Consider the following 22,469-nt stretch of genomic DNA (forward strand, 5'->3'; position numbering starts at 1 on the left):
AAATGTGTATGTTTTCTTATATGAAGCTGCAACATCTATGCAGAGTTCATACTAGAATAATTATTTAAAGAGGGTATCATATTGTACATGTTCCTTCCATTCTATATGCCTATAGCACATGCCTTATAGCATTTAGCTCCCAGAAATCAGAAAACCCTCTTATACCACAAAAAAAGTAGCATTTGGATTAATGTACATGGAGCTTTCTGCAAAAACAAACAATCTAATTGTCACCATCTAGTGGCTGACTTTAGAACATATACATTAAATATTCAAGGTAAATCTTACTTTGAACTGTAGGTACTGAACATAACCAAACTTAGACAGGCATACTGTACATGTTTTAACAGTTTTAGTTGCTCAAACAGGAATTGACTAAAGAAAAAATTACTAGTTAAAATTAGTTAGTGGTATTAGCAGTATCAGACACCCGAAATATTCAGAATGAACTAGATACTGTAACTGTTGAGCCATGGTCTTTCTGGCCCCCAGTAGAGGGTAAGAAACAAGACAGTATTGGAATAGAAATTTTCAATACAGTCAGCAAGGAATAAGAAGCCAGGCAAGAGTTCTATGTACTCAAGGATACATTATAGAGTGTCCATACAGTGCAACAATAGCCCAATCAAACATTTGTTTTATGCTAAGAAAGATATATCATTCAATGTTCCACCCTGTGGTAAAACATAATTTAGGTTATTAGTGTAGTCATTCGATATATGCATATTAGACTGGATCAAATGTTATATATGGTGGAATAGTGAGTTGAAGCAGGTATTCACTTCCTGGCCAGTGAATGAAAAGCAGGTTGAAACCAGTATGCTCAGGTTATAGAAAATACATTTCAAGAATACAAAGTGTGTCACATTAATGAGCCCCAACATGGCTATACTGATGTCAAATGAATGCATTCAAACCACCACCTGATTCTTATTAAATAAACCCCTATAGAGATAAAGAAGAGGATAAGATGAATGAAAGAAGCTATATTACAATGTACGTTAAATAAACAATTGCATGCCTTATAGATAAGTAATAAGCTTTGTTAACTAACTGTTAACAGTTAGTTAAGTGATTATATTTAAGGGCATATTTTATTAGTCTCTACAGAACATATAAATATGCCCCCTTCATGTATTGAATTATATATTTTATGTATTTTCTTCATTCCCCATCCCCATCTTTTAATTTTGTTAGGGCCATATTTTGAATTTTGGAACTGTACATGCTCCGTAAAATAAGACATGAGAGAACCATCTGGTGTGTGTGTGGTGGAGAGAGTCCCCTCCTGGTCCATGGGCCAGAGTGCTTGGTATTTGATGGTACTTGTTCTTTAAAAGAACAGTAACACCAAAAAATGTAAGTATTTTAAAGTAATGAAAATATCATGTACTGTTGCCCTGCACTGGTAAAATTGATCTGTTTGCTTCAGAAACACTACTATAGTTCATATAAACAAGCTGCTGTGGAGCAATGGCGGAAATTAAAAAACGGCTATATGGCACAGGTTAACTAATGGATAACAGATAACACCATTAGACAGACAGAGTTTATTTGCTATCTGCTGTGTAACCTGAGCCTTTTCTCCTTTGAATGGCTGCCCCCATGGCTACACAGCAGCTTATTTATATAAACAATAGTAATGTTTCTGAAGCAAACACAGCAGTTTTACCAGTGCAGGGCAACACTGCATTATATTTTCATTACTTTAAAACACTTATATTTGACATAATGTTCCTTTAAAGCCTGATTAAAGCAGGTGTTAAGTATAGGGCTCTTATTTGGTGAACAATGCTGCTGTGACAAGATTAGGATCCATATCACTGTGCAATGGCTTGGTGTGTTATGTGAGAAACAAAATGGGTCCCGATTTCCACCCTTTTACGGAACGCTTTTTAGGACATCCTCTGGAAAATTCCTGTCCTCCATGTGATGTCCTACGGCTTAGGAATGCCGCATTGGGTGCTTTTACGGTCACTCATCCTCCAAATCTGCAATCATACCTTCGTCGTCTACCCTCCCTTCTCAGCCGTCAGCCATACGAACTCCGCCCTTAGTCTTCCCCCCTCAAGCCTCCGCCCTCTTCCCTCCGCCCTCAGCCTTCCACCCTCCCTGCTCAGCCCTCTACCCTCTTTCCTCAGCATTCAGCCTTCCACTTTACCTGTTCATCCCTCTGTGCTTCTCCCTCCGCTCTCCCCCCTCAGAACTCATCTGTCAGTCTTCTCTCTAAGGGGCACATTCACTGCTTTAAAATGGCTGAATGTTTCGGGCGCCACAGGAAAGATCCACCAAATACCTTTTGTGATGCTTTGTGGAAATATCCGACTAGTACCCATACCCTGAGCATCTTGTCCTAGAGAGGGACATTCTTTAAATCTGACCAACCCTAGTCAGCGTTAAAATACATTGGCTAATGAATAATAGCTATTGCAAAAGTGTCCTCATGTTTTAACATGTTGGCTAGTAGATGTAGCAATTAATGTTGACATCTAAAATGAAAAGATGCCGGGGTAGTATGTGTGAGGATATATTTGAATGCTGGCCAAATTTGACAGAACCATGCATAATGGCAGTCTAGCATTCTAAAGTATGTAGTGTCAGAAACCAGAGACAAAACACATCTGCTATTACATATGTGTACAAGCAGAAATGGAGATAACGTTGGTGGCCCTGCAAGTTTTTATTTGCTAATTTATTTTTCCCATGGCAAATATCTTAAATATTATTTGGCAGGTACTTCTAGATAAGGAGTATTATGAAGCTATTTCTGGGACAGTTTATCTTGCGGTAAATGCAAATGACATGGTTTATACTGGACAGTATCAATCATTGTTATAATCCTGCATAAAGTCAGAATTATCCTCTTTAGTAGGAGAATAATGCATTTTGCTGCTGATTATGACAGAGAAAAGCTCTAGGTACAGTGAAAGGAAGGCTACAGTGACAGCAGCCAATGAGACGGTAGATTACAAAAGACCAATCGAGTCTTTGTTGTGTGAATAAACCAATGGAATGTGCCTTTGTAAAGGCCTTTATGAGAGCTTTTGGTGTTACAAGCCAGAGTAAACAGCTAGAGCCCATTAGTAGGTGTAGCATTTTCTTTGTCATTTCCAAGCCTTCCCATCCCTGTACCTCTGTGATGCAGGCACGGATCCAGCTCCCACCGTCAGGCAGCAGCTGCAAGCAGAAGCGGATACAACAAAGACGGCTGCAGCAGCAGTAGTTTATTGAACAAAAGCCAGAACACTGGCAGCGCTTCTGTGGACTATAGTGAGTTTCTGCGCTTGTAAACTTGAGCTATTGTATTTGTCATCAATAAAACCTACTGTTCTAGTTATCTAATGGATGCAGGCTTCATAGTATGGTAGTTATCGTGTTATTCCTTGGCTTAATAAATGCATCTGTGATTTAACCCTTGAAGTCCCAAAGTCACACTTTCCTATGAAAAGCATAAGAGACCACAAAAGTTAATTCATTTTATTAAAGTGTCTTCATGTGCATGTATGTTTGTTAAATTGTCATCATGAAGTCAAATAATTCACAAACACGTGAAAAACAAAGTATTTGTTGTTATTGTTATTAATACTTATAGGAATCGTTAACAGAATTTCCCAAATAACAGAATCCGAAAAATCATAAGCAATTTGTGTGTAGCATTGGCACAATAATATATACTCTGAAGGGGGTGCATTTTACTTGGATAAAATGAACAAACAAAAGTAAGACAAACACATTTTACTGTGTAATGGCTTGTTTTTATAACATGCACAACACATAGGCACATTGTATTCTATTGGCAGATAAACAGTTAAATGCTTTTTTGGTTGTTTCATAGCTTATATTTAATTATTGCTTAAACATGGACGCTTTCCCACTTTTTCTGTTGTGACTTTTTAGTGTTAAAGTTGACTTTTAAATTAAGTACGTGTTTACCCAATTAGGTTCAGTGCTGTTCTCCACCAACGCAGTCAGTGCAGTGAGAGCCCTGTCTCTTCTTTCATCATTAACATAGAATTTTTATGTTCAAGTGAGAAAGGTAAAGGACATGCCTAGTAATTTTCCTTCCAAACCGGTACCCATTCTCTGCTTAAAAGTAGTGGAGGAGGCTGTCAACCACCTTCTCCAAGGGAACAGCACTGAAAACCAAGATAGTGTGTAAGTGCATATTTAATTATATAATGTAAAGAAAAATAGAACTTTACTAAAACTATGTTCCCAAGGGCATTATAAGAAGCTCTATTGCTCACTACTGGTTTGGCCACTATTGTTACCACACAGGCTTCCACCAGATGAATAAAAGCTGGTCTTTTTTCCAGCTTGTATGTATTTGCATTGCAGCAGCGGTTAAATTGTATTTCCTCTTAAAATGAACTTTTAGTATAACACAGGTATGGGCAGGGGCGCTCCGCCAATGAGGTGAGTTAAGGCACTCACCTCAGGCAGCAGCGCCCCCCTGGTTACCAGGGGCAGCAAAAATGCCAGTCCTGGTAACCAAGAGATGAATTTCTGGTTTTCAACATCTTATATACTATTAAATACATGATATATTTGCTTTTCAGCACCCCATCATAATCAGATCACATCATCATCTAGTAAAAGCTAACTTCTTGTTAGATGAGGGCAAATTTCTAGCCTTGTATTTTCTACAAAACCACAGGATAACAGTACCCTTTAAACTGCCCAAGTGCAATTACACTTTGGTGTGTTTCATGCACAAGACTTTCTCTCATTCAGTGAATAGATAGAGGCAGATGGGAACCATGCAGTGATTAAAGGAGAACTAAACCCTAAAAATTAACATGGCTGAAAAAATGCCATATTTTATATAATGACCTTTTTCCACCAGCCTAAAGTTTCAACTTGTCAATAGCAGCAATGATCCAGGACTTAAAACCTGTCACAGGGGGGTCACCATCTTGGAAAGTGTCTGTGACACTCACATGCTCAGTGGGCTCTGAGCAGCTGTTGAGAAGATAAGCTTAGGGGTCGTCACAAATTATCAAGCAGGAAAATAAGGTTTGTCTGTAATATGATCTGATGCTACAGATCAGATTATTAATTCTGATGCTAATTGCACTGGTTTCTGTGCTGCTATGTAGTAATTTTATGTATTAATTACTAATCAGCCTTATATTGTGAAATTTCTATTCTATATGAACTGTATATTGTGAGGTGGTCCCTAAGCTCAGTAAGTGACAGCAGCACACAGCATGTGCAGTGAATCAGCAGAAAAGAAGATGAGGAGCTACTGGGGCATCTTTGGAGACACAGATCTTTACTGCTAAAGGGCTGTGGTTGCCTTGGGCTGGTAGAGAAACCCAAAACATAATGTACAACATTTCTAGCCTACTTCTTTAGTTTAGCTTTAGTTCTTTAAGGCCCTCGCAGAACAACTTAAAAGATACAAACACAACACAGCTGAGGGGGAAAGGAATGTAATGTAAAGTAGTGTTTCTGCAAGCTAAGAAACAAGCCATAATAATGCATCTATTAGTTGATACTCTTTAATATATATATATATATATATATATATATATATATATATCTTCCTTTTTGTCATTTCTTGTGTCATTTTTAGGACCTCAGAGAAGAGACCCCAGTTGCTGATCCGTGGCTACATGATTTCTGGGGTACACAACTCAATAGCAATGCTAGTCACAAATCTTTTAGACCTCTCACAATGTTAACATTCAGGTGAGGTGTTTGTATTAATCTCTGAAATGCCTTTATAATTCATGGCAAATTGTGTGTTCACGCTTTAATTTGTGGTTATTGCTTTACGGTTTAACTTCTGATGTTACCAGAGGCCATTCTTTATTAGCCAGTGCGATAGACCTTAATACTTGAACACTGCTTGGGTCTTTATTCATACACTGTAAGTCATCATAAGAGTGTGAGCAGGCAATTCCTCTCATCTGAATGAAATATCACTCTATACACTGTGTTCTGAAACATTATTTAAACCAAATATTCACAACACATTCTTTATTTTATTCTTCATTAATGTGGTCCCTTAATCCTTTTAAATGAAAATAAACCCTCTCAATATATTTGATCACTGTACAGACTTATGCAGGGTCGGACTGGCCTGGCGGGATACTGGGGAAAAAACCGGTGGGCCCCCGACCCTCATGGGCCCCTGACCCTCATGGGCCCCCGCCGGGCCAGACACCCCTCTCCGGATTGTACCCCAAAACTGTTTTCCAGCGCCGCACAGTGCCAAATGCACATGCGCGCTGAGTGACGCCATTAGCGCATGTGCTCCAGCTTTTAAACATGTGCGCCGGCTTTTATACAGGCTTTTATACATGCGCGCCAAGTCGGCACGGCGCATAACAACAGGGGGTAGGGGGGGCCCTGGGCAGCGGCCGCAGTGGGTCCCGGGCCCCCCAGTACAACCCTGGACTTATGGTCAAAATCAGACCCAGAAAAGGTACTAGCTTGTTTAAGCTGGCCACACACACACAGATATAGGGGCAAATTTAATATGCGCCAAAAATTCGATAGTGACGGCTACGCCGCACTTCGCCACACTTCGCCAGGCATAGTTTCGCCAGGGCTGCACAAATTCATGAAGATCCGAAGTTGCGCAAAGGTTACCGAACGGTTGCGAAGTTGCGCTAGCGATAATACGATAAGCAGTCCGAAGTTAAGATAGCGATGCTTAATTAGTATATGGCGTGCAGTTAAAGTACAATGGACGTTTATACTGCAGCAACTACATTGCACTACACAAGGCCAGGGAAACTTAATAAAATTTAGTAGAGGTCTTATATTGCTCTACACATGATTTCTATGATTTGAGGTATGCCTTGTTCTATCCATTCAGTTCAGCAGCCCACCCTAAATATCCCTACACAGCAGTAAAGCAGCTACAGTATGCACCTTCTGTCATATGAATTATTCTTCTGCTCCCAAATATTAATTATGTTACATTTCTGTTTGAACTCAGCACACTCACACACAGAAACGTAGGGGTTTATATATTTATTTATTCGATTTTTTTCTGGTCGGACTTATAAAGGGTAAAACCTCAAATTTATTACCCTGATGGTGTTAAAAAAAAAAACCTTGAATTTTTTTCGTGATTTATTATACCCTAATGGTGTTAAAAGTCCAAATAAAAAAAGTAACTCAGACCTGCCTAGTTCATATAGAAGTCTATGACAGATGTTTTGTTTAAATCCTGTGCTGGAAGATTTTGTGGTTTGCTGGCGTCAAATCCGAAAAAGTCGCAGGTTTTAGGCGTCAGATCCGAAAAAGTCGCAGGTTTTAGGCATCAAATCCAAAAAAATCGTTACAATTAAGATTTTTTTTTCACGCACAAGAATTTTTCAGAAAAATGTATTGGATATATAGGGGGAAAATGTCCGTGTGGATTTGGTCAGAGTCGCTTTCAAAAAATTGTAAGAGCTTATTCGGATTTTGATAAATAACCCCCCTCAAAGTATCTTTCTTTCTCAGACAAACACAGTTTGCAGTATGATGGCATTCAAGCTCTAATCCCTTCATGGGGTGAATCCTCTTTCCTTCTCTCCCAGATGATCTCCCTTTCTATACAGATTAAGGAACAGTGGGACTGACCAGCTGAAGCTTCTGGGGATCTTCTTATGTCAGCCTGCTATTATCAGTTTATTTTCATTATTTTAACCAGTGAGGGAACTAACATGTTTTCCAGTGTTTGATTTCCTGACACACTGGTCTGTTTCTTTGTCTGTATCTGTTTGGTTTGTGCTTTAAATAATGCTTGCATAGTGCATTGTACATTAAGTTGTGTGATGCACATAGTGCTCCTTTTCTGCCAATTTCTTGTTCTGCTCTTTAAATGATTACAGTTTATTGATCTATAACAAAAACCAAGACTATAGATGGCCATAGACGCACAGATAATATCGTACGAAACTCATTTTCGTACGATATTCAGGGCGTGTATGGTGGAAAAAGAGCTGTCCGATATATCGGCAGAAGACTTGGATATCGGTCGACATGTCGATCGGGCTGGAAGGAATATTTTGATTTGACCTTTGAAGGCACCCAAACATCGCCCATTGTTAGTCGATGTTTGGGTGCCTTTCTTGGAAAGATCTTTTCCAAGAAAGTTCATAATTGTTACGTCTATGGCCACCTTATCTCTCTGGTCCATTGAAATATCTGAAACCTTGAAAAATGTTTTATAAAAGGTCTGACCATGGATAGGAGGGGCTTTTAGCTGCTGTGTGTTGTTTGCACATTGTAGTTATTTTAAATATGTGATCTGTTTGTATCTTCCTTTCAGAATTAATTACCATATAGCAGGAGGATTGCACCCGGTGGGATTTCATGTGGTCAATATTGTCTTGCATTGTTTAGTCTCTGTCCTGATTCTTGATGTTTTCTCAGTGCTATTTGGGGAATGGCATGCAATCATAAAGGCAAAAAGATAACCTGCACTCCAAAAGCATCACTTCTAGCTGCTTTGCTCTTTGCTGTGCATCCAGTACATACCGAATGTGTAAGTAATCATCCTTTTTTCAGTTTGAATTGCATGATTTCCATACTGGCAATTGATTAAATGATGATTATTATTATAATACTGAATCCTCTTTATAATAGCACTTAAAAATAGGTTGATAAATAACAGTTTATTTTTATAATAAAAGAGCCATACGCCTTGATGTTAACTTTGATTATAATGCACTGTGGTACAGGTGTAAAGGATCTGTTATCTGGAAACTGATTATCCAGAATTATGTAAAGGATGTCTTCCATAGACTCCATAAATTCCAAATAATCTAATTTTTAAAAAATGATTTTCCTTTTCTCTGTTATAATAAAATAGTATCTTGTACTTGATCCAAACTAAGATATAATTAATCCTTATTGAAAGAAAAAAACAGCCTGTTGGGTTTATTTAATGTTATATGATTTTCTAGTAGACTTAAGGTACAAAGATCCAAATTATGGAAAGATCCATTATCTTGAAAGCCCCAGGTCTCCCGCATTTTGCATAATATGTCCTTTGTTTTAACCTTTTATCCTGTGACTCTCAGGTTTTGAATTTAAGCAGTTATCTGGTTGCTATGGTCCTACATTCATAAGTAGCAAGCTAGGTTTTGAAAGCAAATGGCAAGATCAGCTTGAAGGTCTCTGGGTGAATGCTTGCTTACTTTTTTTTACATATTACAACTACAGTAGTGTGAAAGATACAACTGAGGCTTAATAAAAAAAGTTTTTATTTATCAAACTGTGATTTCTCTTCATTCCTATGGGATTTTAAGAAGTGTATTTATCAAATGGTGAGCTCTATTCACCCATTGATATACTGTATATACTTCTATAAAATATATAGGAATGAATAGAAAGTGGGTGCATGTTTCTGTGGTTAGCTATAAGCTCATATTTTATAAATCAGCCCCATAACTTGAACCAGAATTAAACAATGGCTGTTGAGGATAAAAAAAAAACCTATAGAAAAATATTAGACCATTTTTTCATTCTGACAAATCTAAACAGAAAACTAAAAAAAAAAAAAAAAAATGTTTCATTAAAGGAGAAGGAAGTTGTCTTGCACTTGGGGGTGCAAAATGTTAGGCACCACCAAGCGATTGTATTTACTTACCTGAAACCCTGGGCCTGTGCTCCTATCAGCAGAAAACTTCACCGGCCCGAGATTATACCAGTGAGCAGCACAGAGCGATCAACTTCCATCTTCCTATTTCTTTGCGCGGCTGCACATGCTCAGTACAGCAAATAGCTGGACTTTAAATTATTATTATTATTTCGTTCTACAGTGCACAGGTCTGCCCCGCCAAATCTGAAGAAAGAAGAAGTCGGAAGAGGATCGCTCCGTGGTGCTCGCTCGCACCGGCCCAGGGTTTCAGGTAAGTAAATACATTCACTTGGGGGGTGCGTAACAGTTTGGCACCCCAAGTGCAAGACGACTTTCCTTCTCCTTTAAAATTAGCTCCTGTATTTATTGCCACGAGTCACTGGCCTAGTGGAGTATGACAACTTTAGTTTGTTCTTTTGATCTTCCTTAAGAATTCATCGCTTTTAGACAGGTTGGTGACTATCATCCTAATCTTCTTCCTCCTGTAATGTGATAATCCCCATAAGGAAGGTCAACAGGGGGCCATGCCTGATGTCACTGATTGTGGCGTCTGCCAATAGTATCTGTTAATGGGAATAGCAGGCATAGCATTAGTGTAACGTTCACAACGAGGAACTGTTGTGACCGAGGATAGCCACTCCAAGGGGAGTGGATATGGTGGACGCCCAGGGGTGTAGCCATAGGTAATTGTAGGCAAAGACATAATGGTGATGAAGTTATAGTAGGTTTATTGCAGTCGGAACACAGAAACACAAAAGGCAGGAACAAGCAAAATGGCTGATCGAGGAATCCACATGGTGAGGGAAAAATGGGGAACACAGGAACAAAGGTACTCACTCAGGAAACAAGGTAACAAGGTTTTCAGGAACAAGACATACAAGGTATTCAAGGTTCAGGTTCAGATTCAGGTTCAGATTCAGATTCAGATTCAGATTCAGATTCAGATTCAGATTCAGATTCAGATTTGCAGGTCAGGAACAAACATAATACAATCAATGACTCAGCCCTGAGCAAAGCTCAGGGCGGGGTTTATAAAGGGAAGGTGATTAGGAAATGGGAAACACATGAGGGTAAACGAGGTGGGTGGAAAACACTGTGAACAGGCATATAACAGAAAACAATACACACCAGAGTTCAGAATCAGCCCTGAGAGCCCCCAGTGGCTCATCAGGTAAGTGCTGCAAATAAGCAGAACAGCACTACCAGAGTTCAAGTCCCGGGCTGATCCTGACATTACCCCCCCCTTGAGGATCGACCTCCGGGCGATCCCAGGATCAAATGGTCCCCCATCCTTTTTAGTCCAAACCCTGGGGAAATGGGCCGAAGCCTCGCCAGAAACGAGAACAGGAGCTTCTTGAGGATTGAAAAACAAAACAAAGAAATTGCTGGGGTCAGGAGCCAGAACAGGAACATTGGCAGAATTAGGAGCCAAGATATCACAGCCAGAGTCGGAAACCAGGACATGAAGACAGACAAGATCAATACAGGCACCCATTACAGGTGGCGGCCCAGGAGCTTGGACACCCATCACGGGTGGCAGACCAGGAGTTTGGACACCCATCACGGGTGGCGGATCAGGAGTTTGGACACCCATCACGGGTGGCAGACCAGGAATACAGGCACCCATCACGGGTGGCGGATCAGGAGTTTGGACACCCATCACAGGTGGCGGACCAAGAGCACGGGCACCCATCAAAGGTGGCGGACCAAGAGCACCCATCACAGGTGGCGGACCAAGAGCACGGGCACCCATCACAGGTGGCGGACCAAGAGCACGGGCACCCATCACAGGTGGCGGACCAGGAGCACAGGCACCCATCACAGGTGGCGGACCAGGAGCACAGGCACCCATCACAGGTGGCGGACCAGGAGCACAGGCACCCATCACAGGTGGCGAACCAGGAGCACAGGCACCCATCACAGGTGGCGGACCAGGAGCACAGGCACCCATCACAGGTGGCGGACCAGGAGCACAGGCACCCATCACAGGTGGCGGACCAGGAGCACAGGCACCCATCACAGGTGGCGGACCAGGAGCACAGGCACCCATCACAGGTGGCGGACCAGGAGCACAGGCACCCATCACAGGTGGCGGACCAGGAGCACAGGCACCCATCAAAGGTGGCGGACCAGGAGCACAGGCACCCATCACAGGTGGCGGACCAGGAGCACAGGCACCCATCACAGGTGGCGGACCAGGAGCACAGGCACCCGTTAGAAACAGGAAGAGGCAAGCCAGGACAGCAATACCAACACCTACAGCAATAGACCTGATAGAGACAGGATTAACCGCCCTACCAGGTCCAGTAGCAGGGAAAGTGGCACTATCCAGGGCAGGCAGGTCCTCAGGCCCGGAGGCCAGGGCAAACAGGTCCTCAGGCCCGGAGGCCAGGGCAAACAGGTCCTCAGGCCCGGAGGCCAGGGCAAACAGGTCCTCAGGCCCGGAGGCCAGGGCAAACAGGTCCTCAGGCCCGGAGGCCAGGGCAAACAGGTCCTCAGGCCCGGAGGCCAGGGCAAACAGGTCCTCAGGCCCGGAGGCCAGGGCAAACAGGTCCTCAGGCCCGGAGGCCAGGGCAAACAGGTCCTCAGGCCCGGAGGCCAGGGCAAACAGGTCCTCAGGCCCGGAGGCCAGGCCAGGGCAAACAGGTCCTCAGGCCCGGAGGCCAGGGCAAACAGGTCCTCAGGCCCGGAGGCCAGGGCAAACAGGTCCTCAGGCCCGGAGGCCAGGGCAAACAGGTCCTCAGGCCCGGAGGTCAGGGCAAACAGTACAGAAACTGGCTCGGGAAGAAGCAGTCGTCTGGGAGCTGGCACGGGAACGGAATCTGGCTGGGCTGCAGGCACGGAGACTGGAACCGGCTGGGCTGCAGGCACGGAGACTGGAACCGTCTGGGCTGCAGGCACGGAGACTGGAACCGTCTGGGCTGCAGGCACGGAGACTGGAACCGTCTGGGCTGCAGGCACGGAGACTGGAACCGTCTGGGCTGCAGGCACGGAGACTGGAACCGTCTGGGCTGCAGGCACGGAGACTGGAACCGTCTGGGCTGCAGGCACGGAGACTGGAACCGTCTGGGCTGCAGGCACGGAGACTGGAACCGTCTGGGCTGCAGGCACGGAGACTGGAACCGTCTGGGCTGCAGGCACGGAGACTGGAACCGTCTGGGCTGCAGGCACGGAGACTGGAACCGTCTGGGCTGCAGGCACGGAGACTGGAACCGTCTGGGCTGCAGGCACGGAGACTGGAACCGTCTGGGCTGCAGGCACGGAGACTGGAACCGTCTGGGCTGCAGGCACGGAGACTGGAACCGGCTGGGCTGCAGGCACGGAGGCTGGAACCGGCTGGGCTGCAGGCACGGAGGCTGGAACCGTCTGGGCTGCAGGCACGGAGGCTGGAACCGTCTGGGCTGCAGGCACGGAGGCTGGAACCGGCTGGGCTGCAGGCACGGAGGCTGGAACCGGCTGGGCTGCAGGCACGGAGGCTGGAACCGGCTGGGCTGCAGGCACGGAGGCTGGAACCGGCTGGGCTGCAGGCACGGAGGCTGGAACCGGCTGGGCTGCAGGCACGGAGGCTGGAACCGGCTGGGCTGCAGGCACGGAGGCTGGAACCGGCTGGGCTGCAGGCACGGAGGCTGGAACCGGCTGGGCTGCAGGCACGGAGGCTGGAACCGGCTGGGCTGCAGGCACGGAGGCTGGAACCGGCTGGGCTGCAGGCACGGAGGGCTGGAACCGGCTGGGCTGCAGGCACGGAGGCTGGAACCGGCTGGGCTGCAGGCACGGAGGCTGGATCCAGTTGCCTTGGCATGGTAACGGGCACAGGCAGCTTTCGGGGAGCCGGCACAGGCAGCTTTCGGGGAGCCGGCACAGGCAGCTTTCGGGGAGCCGGCACAGGAGCAAGGACTGGCTGGGAAGCCGGCACAGGAGCAAGGACTGGCTGGGAAGCCGGCACAGGAGCAAGGACTGGCTGGGAAGCCGGCACAGGAGCAAGGACTGGGCTGGGAAGCCGGCACAGGAGCAAGGACTGGCTGGGAAGCCGGCACAGGAGCAAGGACTGGCTGGGAAGCCGGCACAGGAGCAAGGACTGGCTGGGAAGCCGGCACAGGAGCAAGGACTGGCTGGGAAGCCGGCACAGGAGCAAGGACTGGCTGGGAAGCCGGCACAGGAGCAAGGACTGGCTGGGAAGCCGGCACAGGAGCAAGGACTGGCTGGGAAGCCGGCACAGGAGCAAGGACTGGCTGGGAAGCCGGCACAGGAGCAAGGACTGGCTGGGAAGCCGGCACAGGAGCAAGGACTGGCTGGGAAGCCGGCACAGGAGCAAGGACTGGCTGGGAAGCCGGCACAGGAGCAAGGACTGGCTGGGAAGCCGGCACAGGAGCAAGGACTGGATGGGGAGCCGGCACCAAAGCTGGAGACTGGAGAGCCGGCACCAAAGCTGGAGGCTGGAGAGCCGGCACCAAAGCTGGAGGCTGGAGAGCCGGCACCGGAGCAGGTGACTGAAGAGCCGGCACCGGAGCAGGTGACTGAAGAGCCGGCACCGGAGCAGGTGACTGAAGAGCCGGCACCGGAGCAGGTGACTGAAGAGCCGGCACAGGAGCAGGTGACTGAAGAGCCGGCACAGGAGCAGGTGACTGAAGAGCAGCCGGCACACGAGCTGGAGACTGGAGAGGGTGCTGGGAAACTGTAGAAAAACTAATAAACTGGGGTTCAGGTCTGAGAGAAAAAGAGGGTGACCTGGGTTTGGCAGCTGCCACAGGAGCAGAAGGTTGTGGAGGAGACAAGGGCCCAAAAACTGGAAGTGGCCGATCTGACACAGGCCAGATAGCAGTTTGTAGTTCGTCTTCATCCGAGTCTAGATCCTCCCAGTCCTCATCGAAGGCTGAATCCTCCCAGTCATCATCGGAGACAAAATCCTGCCAGACATCATCAGTGAAATGGATGGCGTCTTCTGCCTTATCCTCTCCATCCCAAGGGAGTTGCAGTTTAACAACAGAGTCAGAAGGCATGGAGGGCTTTCCCAAAGGCTTCCTGTAGTTAGGCTGAGTCATTCTGTAACGTTCACAACGAGGAACTGTTGTGACCGAGGATAGCCACTCCAAGGGGAGTGGATATGGTGGACGCCCAGGGGTGTAGCCATAGGTAATTGTAGGCAAAGACATAATGGTGATGAAGTTATAGTAGGTTTATTGCAGTCGGAACACAGAAACACAAAAGGCAGGAACAAGCAAAATGGCTGATCGAGGAATCCACATGGTGAGGGAAAAATGGGGAACACAGGAACAAAGGTACTCACTCAGGAAACAAGGTAACAAGGTTTTCAGGAACAAGACATACAAGGTATTCAAGGTTCAGGTTCAGGTTCAGGTTCAGGTTCAGGTTCAGGTTCAGGTTCAGATTCAGATTCAGATTCAGATTCAGATTCAGATTCAGATTCAGATTCAGATTCAGATTCAGATTCACAGGTCAGGAACAAACATAATACAATCAATGAGCTCAGGGCGGGGTTTATAAAGGGAAGGTGATTAGGAAATGGGAAACACATGAGGGTAAACGAGGTGGGTGGAAAACACTGTGAACAGGCATATAACAGAAAACAATACACACCAGAGTTCAGAATCAGCCCTGAGAGCCCCCAGTGGCTCATCAGGTAAGTGCTGCAAATAAGCAGAACAGCACTACCAGAGTTCAAGTCCCGGGCTGATCCTGACAATTAGTAGGAATAAACAATCTTTTTTTTCTTCATTGTTTATACAAAGAAATAATTTAAAACTATGTCACCATAGTGATTCTCCCGCAGGAATTCAGTCTCTTCTGGCACTAAATGAAGTCTCAGTATGACAGCGGCTCAGTGGGGTTAAGAATGACAATGCTTAGAGAGAGGTATCTTAATAACATTTGATGTGTTTACAAAACATATATGAAACAAATTCATAATAATAATAGCGAAATAGTATCACCATTTATATTACTTTTAATATGTGAAAATTGTGCTATTTATTTTAAGTTTGCAGGGATTGTTGGTAGAGCAGATTTACTGTGCACATTGTGTGTTGTACTTTCATTTCTTGGATACTGCAGAGCTCTTCCTGGGAGTAAGTATATCAGTTTATCATGACCGCTTCCTTCTACTGCAGGAGCTTTATTTGAATTTGCAACCTGGAAACATTCCTTCTTTGTATATTTGATACTTTAAAACATAAGTGTGTCTACCATATACAAACAGAAAAAAATATGTGTTATTGCTAGGGATGCTCTTGCTAATGTATTCTATAGAGAAAGCTAAGTGGTATACAGCATGGCATCTCCCACACATTAAATGCAAATATTCATGGGAGTGTTAGTTATGCACATCAGTAAGAAAAAAACCCACAACTAGATGAAAACTAAATACTGCTGTTGAAGTGGGTATATTTACAATTTAATCAATATAGTTATGGAACTACTGAACATCAGGAATTCAGTTGACATTTTAGTCTGTGTTCTGGTTCCCTTTATGTGGTGTATGAGACTTAAATATCAAATAGCCCCTCTTGACACTAACATTTAAGAATACTTTAAATGGCAGGAGCAGGAAAACTTGTGCAAACAAATGTGATTGTGTACTATTACGACCTTTCATATTTGAAAATGAAATTCCTACTGTGAGATACAAAGTAAAAAGTCAGTGGACACAACTAATAAAAGCACTAAAAGCATTTTTAAGTATATGTGGAAATTTTGAAAGAATGCAAATGTAAAGCAAATGGGCCATTTAAGTAGCATTGTGTTCCAGTTAAAGTTCATAAACCATTTTATTTTTTCAGCAACTTTGGCAGAATATGATTAAGGTAAATAGTTACAATTTTCACAACCTAATAGCATGAGTTTTTTTGTAACAAGTATTGAGTGTAGTTTGAGGAGTTTAAGAAATACAGCCACAAAAAGATATATACAGAGTATTAGGGGCACATTTACTAAGGGTCTAATATCGTGGGTTAATTAACCCTCGATATTCGACTATCGAAGTTAAATCCTTCGACTTCGAATATCGAAGTCGTAGGATTTACCGCTATTCGTTCTATCGAAGGAATAATTGTTCGATCGAACGATTCGAAGGATTTTAACCCATCGATCGAACGAAATTCCTTTGATCAAAAAAACCTTGGAAAGCCTATGGGGACCTTCCCCATAGGCTAACATTGATGCTCGGTAGGTTTTAGGTGGCGAAGTAGGGGGTCGAAGTTTTTCTTAAAGAGACAGTACTTAGACTATTGAATGGTCGAATAGTCGAACAATTTTTAGTTTGAATCTTTCGATTCGAAGTCGTAGTCAAAGGTCGAAGTAGCCAAAAAAACACTTCGAAGTATTTTTTATTTTATTCCTTCACTCGAGCTAAGTAAATGTGCCCCCGAGTATCAGTGGTAGTATTATTAAGGTGCATGGGGTCACCTTATCTACCTTTACCCCTCAATGGTTTCCCTTATGCCTTACACGAGGAAGAGTGTTGGGGGGAAAATTATTAACTCTAATTTTTAATAAGTCTTTGAATTGTGGCCAAGCAATTATATCTACTTCAAAATGAAAATTGTCCTAATTTTGGATTGTTTTAAATATATCAAGTACATCATTCTTTATTCTTCATTATTATTATTATCAAGTACCACAAATTCTTCTAATGAAGCAGTGGAATCCATTCAAATGTATGCTATCCAACCTAGTTGTACAACATATCAGTTAAAACTTAGAATTCATTGCATTGTCCATAAAACCACTCGATTCCAACAGAATATATCACATATTCAGTCACACACTCATCTGATAAGAAACATCCTGCAACGTTTTGGGTGCATAGTGCACCTTTTTCAAGCACGTTTATATATGTGTATGACTTGGTGAGCAAAAGTATTAAGATGATTAACAAATTCTGTTTGTTTACAGATAATACAGGCCATTCTTCTGTGTTTGGGTGCTCTTTAGTATCTTCAGGCTGCAGTGGCCATGTTGTGCAAAGAACAAGGTATTACGGTTTTGGTAAGTAAAAGTAAAGTAAAAAATATTTACAGGAGTTTAATTAATGGCCTTACTATGCAAGTTCAATTATCCCATGGTGGTAGACCAACTGTAGCTAATCCTATCATTTTATTAATTGAGATAATGATTGGATCAAAATATACTGATAATAGTTTTCCTAGGCTAGCACCTCCCTGCCTGGGGAAATGACCATTAGTCTTACAGGCAAGATATCAGTTGTTTTTGCCACATACAAGGCCATATAAGAAATAGTAAACACGTTTGGTGTAAGAATTGCCTTAAGTATGTACAGTATCCACCTAATGTGATTACTGATTATTGATCGTATGGATGTACCAGGCCCTCTTCCTTCAGCCTTTTTAATACAAAATTGCTAATTGTTCTAATAACATAAGGCACGGGCATATAGCTCCTGGTAGAAGCAATGCTAACCTAACAATCTGGGCTCTTCTTTTTTACTTAATTAGGTTATTGGCAACAATTTGCAGCACCTTAGTACCTGTTGATTGCCAAAGATTGTATGTAGATTGTATGTATTTTACACAGTTTAGCAGTAACTGGAAAGCGACCGTTATCTGTTTGCAGAAATGTTGGCATTGGAGTTGCAAGCAAGCAGTCATAACAGAACTGAAAATAAAGTGTTTTTACTTTACTTTTTAACATGCAAGGCTTGTTTGATTGTTTTTCTTCAGTTACAAGAGTTATATTTCTTTATCATTTAAAAACAAGATGAATAATTTAGAGGGGATAAAAGTAGGTTACACTTATATTTAACTATTCAACTGTTACAGCTCACAAGAATATTTTTTTATTAAAAGTAACCTTAGCTGCCCCTTTTCTTTAAAATGTGTTTGATTAGGGTGGAATTTAAATATTTTACAATCTTCCTTGCAAGCTCTTGGGATGAAAGAACAACAAAAAGACTATTGTCTTTCCTAGGGCTTGAATGCAGTATTTGATGTCTTTGTAATCTGCAAGTTAAACATTCTGGAATGTGTCCAGAAGGTACTGCGCAGGGACAAAACATCAGAGGTGAGTGTATTAAATTTCCCATTCTCAATTCAGTGCACATTGCCTGGCTCTTCAGTTGCAGCACAGTGTGATGTCATGTCTGTCTCTGAGCGCCATACTTGAAAGAAGCTGCATTTTTTTTGCTCACCACCTCCTCTGCCGTGTGATTTTGATGTTCCAGTCGAAAGTCATATTGAAACAATTATTATACATTCTTTTGAATGTGGAAGGTAGTATACACCCTATCTGCAAGATGTGGTAATAAGAATGCATGAACGATCTTAGGAAAGTAGGTTAAAGTAAGGCAGAATAACATATTAGATTTTATACAAATATAGACAGGTACGCTATCAGGAACCTTCCCATTTTAACAGTATATTCTATAAAATAGAATGGAAATGTTTACAATGTCAAAGTTGATTAGCTTAGATGTTGTTGAACTTTTGTTGCTATCATGCCTGGCAGGTCTTATATAGCTTCTCATTATTTTTCCCTAAACCATTTGGCCAGTGTCCCCTTAGCAGATTATAAGGGTACACTGAAAAATAGGTTATTCTTCAAAAAACTCGCTTAAACTGGCCTTCAGACAGGGTCTCCCCAGCCACTGCTCTTGGACTTAATTCTCAGGCACCCCAGTGATTTTAATCACTTACCTCGTACTCCAAGCCAGTTAAAACTGCACCAGCCCAGGGTATTTCTGTAGGTGCTCATTTGCTGCAGTTTTCTTCCGCTTCGGTCTTCTTCTTTTTTCTAGACATGGGAAGACACATGCACAACAGAATGAAAAAAGTAGCTTTTTGCGTTTCAGTTCAGCTTTTCACTCTGCTGAGAATGCGCTTGCCCAGACCAGAACCAAGGGCTATGGCACATGGCAAGATTAGTTGCCCGCAGTTAATTTCCACAAATGAGATTTTAATGTAAATTGGCATTAACAATACTAATGTAAGTCACCAGGGGGAAAAACAGATGCGTTGCCTGTGCTTCATGTAGTAGCCAGAATTTGCAGAGGCAACTTGGGGCTACCAAGTAGTGCAGATATTTTACCACCAATGAATTATTATTAATGCTGGTGGAAAAGAATTTTCAAAAGATTAGTTGCTGGCGGTAGAGAGTGGCTGCAGGTTTTTGTCTAAGAGACAGAAGAAGCCAAAGAAGATGTCAATGAGCTTCTGCAGAAATACCTTAGGCTGAGTGCAGTTTATAATGAACAGGAACACTGGCCCTGATTATCAGGTAATTGATTAAAATCATTGGGGGTTGCATAACATTTTGGCAGCCTTCTGAGATTATACATTTAATCTTTCTTTATCAAAATCTTTCTAAGTCTTGGTAACCTTCCTCAATAAAGCTGCTGAGGATGCTAGTGCTATCAGCTAGAGGCCAAGCTGGTAATTCTGAGAATACAACAGCCAAGAAACATAACAATTGCAGACTCTTTAGCAGGCACACAGATATTGTTCCCTATACAACAACCTTGGATGCGAGTAGGTCTGAAGTGAGGAGAGCTAGACTTGAAGGTGGAGAGATATAAAGTGACAATTTACTTGATGTGAGGTTACTGAACTGTTCTAGGAAGGTTTTCCACTAGATATTGGAACATTGTTGTCAGGATTTGCTTCCAATTAGGCACAAAATCATTAGGAAGGTTGAGCACAAGTGTTCGGTGGTTTTGCATAACTTTTTATTGGTGTTCCAATTCATCACATAAGGTGTGCAGTTAGTTTGAGGCCAGTCAAGTTCTTTCACTCTCATTTAAGACATTCTGCATTGGGACATTATTGTGCTGGAAGAGGAATGAGCTTTCTGCAAAGTAGGAATCGTGAAATTGCGGAGACAGTCTTTGTAAAATGAACGCTTGATTTCACTGAACCAGGGCCCTTACCCAAACCATGAAAAACAGTTTTATGCCTAATAGTATGTTCTGATCAATGCAGAGAATAACATTCTAAAGGCAGCGACCTTCAAATCATTTAATCTGAAGCTTGCTATGGTGCACATGGTGATGCTCTTCCATTAAAGAACCTATGCTCCCAACAAATACCTATTGTGCTGTTAAAATGATCACTTGTGTTCTTTTGTAGGTAAAGAAAGAGAACATTGGGCCCTGTTTAAGCTGGGGCAACAGGTTATTATCTGGGCTGGGCTGAAGCTATATGCATTTAAAATTAAAGGTGTATATTAATTTTAGAAATCTTTAAAATCCCAGCATTGTTAATGTGACACAGATGATACTAAATTGTGCAGAACTATAGGTTCCATGCAGGATGCGGACACTTTGCAGAGTGATTTGTCTAAATTGAAAACTGTGCAGCAAACTGGAAAATGAGGTTCAATGTTGATAAATGCAAGGTTATGCACTTTGGCAAAAATAATATAAATGCAAGTTATACACTAAATGGCAGTGTGTTGGGAGTTTCCTTAAATGAGAAGGATCTAGGGGTCTTTGTAGATAACACGTTGTCTAATTCTGGGCAGTGTCATTCTGTGGCTACTAAAGCAAATAAAGTTCTGTCTTGCATAAAAAAGGGCATTAACTCAAGGGATGAAAACATAATTATGCCTCTTTATAGGTCCCTGGTGAGGCCTCATCTGGAGTATGCAGTGCAGTTTTGGACTCCAGTCCTTAAGAGGGATATAAATGAGCTGGAGAGAGTGCAGAGACATGCAACTAAATTGGTTAGAGGGATGGAAGACTTAAATTATGAGGGTAGACTGTCAAGGTTGGGGTTGTTTTCTCTGGAAAAAAGGCGCTTGTGAGGGTATATGATTACACTTTACAAGTACATTAGAGGACATTATAGACAAATAGCAGGGGACCTTTATACCCTTAAAGTGGATCACCGTACCAGAGGCCACCCCTTTAGACTAGAAGAAAAGAACTTTCATTTGAAGCGACGTAGGGGGTTCTTCACAGTCAGGACAGTGAGGTTGTGGAATGCACTGCCGGGTGATGTTGTGATGGCTGATTCAGTTAATGCCTTTAAGAATGGCTTGGATGATTTCTTGGACAGGCATAATATCAAAGGCTATTGTGTTACTCTACTCAACTCTATAGTTAGTATAGGTATGAGTATATATAATTTATGTGAAAGTATGGATGTGTGTGTTTATGGATGCTGGGTTTTCATTTGGAGGGGCTGAACTTGATGGACTTTGTCTCTTTTCAACCCGATTTAACTATATAACTATTATCTAACCATGCTTTTCAAAAGAAATGTTTATACATTTTGCTAAATTTTAACACAAAACATAACAGGTTTTCTCTGCTCTCATTTTTCTCAAGTCCCGAACAATATATTTGACAAAAAGGGACTATTCACAAGGATCAGCTTGCTGGCGTCTGGTGGTATATGCATGTTTTATACACGCTGGCATATAATGGGCACTGGACCACCCGCTTTTACAGGAGTAGACAACCCAGCCTCTTTTGCAGATAGCCTGCTTGTGAGAGTAAGTTGGACATACTTATTTATCAGAATGCTTATTCATATACAGAGAATGCATAGAGCTCACTGTACCACTGGAGTGCACTATATCTCAACAAAGGAACTGTTTTCCAGAGTGTACATGAAAAATATCAAACATTTAGTTTACTAAGTAGCTGTGTCTATGCATAATTAACCTGTCCTATCTACAGTAGAACTTAAATTTGGTATACGACAATAAATCATCTGCTATTTAGCTAATCTTTTAGTTATTTTGCTTTGAAATGGCTACCATCAATTTTTATATGGAGAAAGATGAGTTGTAGAGTTCTCCTAGCGGATGAATATAATGATGTGGGAGATACATTTTGGATAAAAGTTAATCCATTTCAAATATTTTATGAGAGGACCACAATTCCATTGCAGACTTATAGAAAAATATG

At 42.7% G+C, this 22,469-nt stretch overlaps 1 pseudogene; it reads left to right on the forward strand.

Moving 5' to 3' along the window:
• Positions 1-1,244: 1,244 nt before the first annotated feature.
• The window catches only part of LOC108708972, a 41,709-nt pseudogene continuing 20,484 nt past the window's right edge, over positions 1,245-22,469 (forward strand).

Source organism: Xenopus laevis, chromosome 2S (assembly GCF_017654675.1).
Source record: "Xenopus laevis strain J_2021 chromosome 2S, Xenopus_laevis_v10.1, whole genome shotgun sequence".
Taxonomy (NCBI): Eukaryota; Metazoa; Chordata; class Amphibia; order Anura; family Pipidae; genus Xenopus; species Xenopus laevis.